Here is a 2046-nt window from a genome sequence, read left to right as displayed (position 1 = left end):
TTCAGTTTAAAGTGTCTGATTTAACGCAGGATATTTGCCAAATTCTCCTATATTTGTTTGGTGCGGAGATGCACGCAACATTGTGGTTACCATGTGGTTGAGTTCACAAATCAGGACCGTTTAATGATCTGTGGTCATATATAGATTAATGTATCTCTGTGGATAACCAATTAAGAATTTACTCCACTGAAGTCAAACCAGTTCAAGGTGAATTCTTATAGACCGCCATGGTTTACTGCACATAAAATTGCTTGAACACTTGTATTACTAAAAATAGTTTAACTGAATTTCTAAGCTATTTAACATTTAACAAAAAAAAAAGGGGGGGGGGGTGGACTTTGGACACAAAATAGTACCACATTGGATGCTGTCTGCTGGCATATAAACTTTCCCCTTGTCCTCATGCTGTGATCAGATCTGTCACTAAATAAAAATAATGAGCATCCATACTGTTCTCTGTTGACTGCGGACTGTCTAGAAGACACCAGAGCAGCCTCAGTTGGCAGAGGTTTAAGGTATATTTGACTATATTGCAACAAACGGAAGTAGGGGGTATTGGCAATGCACCTAGTGATTAGGGCACAGCTGCAGGCACACTGTGTGGCAGCACGGCGTCCTGTTTCTCCATAGAGGAAGCACTGAGATGTACAGTGGCGCATAGTTATGCCGGCGTAGCGTAATGCCAACGTAGCGCAGAGCGGCGAGCACAGTATTCACAAAGCACTTGCTCCCAACGTTGCGCCGGCGTAACGTAAATTCGTAGGCGTAAGCCGGCCTAATTCAAAGTAGGTGGAAGTGGGCGTGATCCATTTAAATGAAGCGTGACCCCATGCAAATGATGGCCCGAACGAACGGCGCATGCGCTGTCCCGTGGACGCAACCCAGTGCGCATGCTCAGAATCACATATAAATACTCTCAAGATACGTTGAATCACTGCCTACGACTTGAACGTAACCTACGCCCATCCCTATTCACGTACTACTATGTAAACAACGTAAAATACGACGGCTGTTCCCTGGTCCATACCTTTGCATGAGTTGCGCCTCATAGATGGGGAATAACTTTACACCGGGCGTACGACCTACGTAAACCGCATATATTAATGCGCCGAGCGCAAGTATGTTCGTAAATCGGCGTATCTCACTCATTTGCATATTTGAATCGTAAATCAATGGGAGCGCCCCTTGCGGCCATCGTAAATATGCGCCCACGATACGACGGCGTAGGAAACTTACGTCGGTCGTAGGAAGCCTATTTTCAGGTGTATCTAGTTCTGTGGACACGGAGCACAGATACGACGGCGCACATTTACACTTACGCGGCGTATCTCGAGATACGTCGGCGTAAGTGTTACGTGAATCCGGGCCTTGATGTTTGGAGGTTCTAAGTAATTTACTAGCAAAAAAAATGTTTTTAACATGTAAACACCAAATCTCAGAAATAGGCTTGGTAATGTAGTGGTTAAAAGAGTTCCATGTTTCTTGGCACTTACAATAATTTGTTTTGGCCAGTTTGGAGCAAAACAAATTATTTGCATAGAAAAAGTCTATTCAGCCGAAAAGTACGTCAGCTGGGCAGAAAACAGCGGTGACGTCAATACACTCGTGAGAGTGCTAGGACGATTTTTGTTTCCAATGCCTGTGATTACAGTCTTGTTAAAAGTAGTTTTTTAATAAATGCCTGTTTTTAATTTGGACGCTGTGCAATGAGTTTCCTTTTTTTCTGGATTGAATCGGCTTCTGAGGATATCCTGTGGCTACATCTTTGGCACGTTTTGACCAACGATCCCCTGCTGGGAGGCTGGATAAGTCAAGCTGATCTGCACCTAATGTGAGATAGAGCTGACAGATGCGAGTATAGACCTTGATAGGTCTTTGGATCTGGTAAGGAGACAATTTTGCCTGATCTATTCAAGCACTGGATGCTGCACTTGTTTTAAGGACCTTTGCACTTTTATCACTATTGTTTATATGATAAGGCTACTTTCACACTCAAGCGCTGGGTGCGTTAACACTAAAGTGCTGCTATTTTTACCAGCGCTTTAC

The sequence above is a fragment of the Rana temporaria genome, chromosome 2, assembly GCF_905171775.1.
Source record: "Rana temporaria chromosome 2, aRanTem1.1, whole genome shotgun sequence".
In the NCBI taxonomy this organism is placed as follows: Eukaryota; Metazoa; Chordata; class Amphibia; order Anura; family Ranidae; genus Rana; species Rana temporaria.
Note: the sequence above shows the minus strand (reverse complement) of the source record.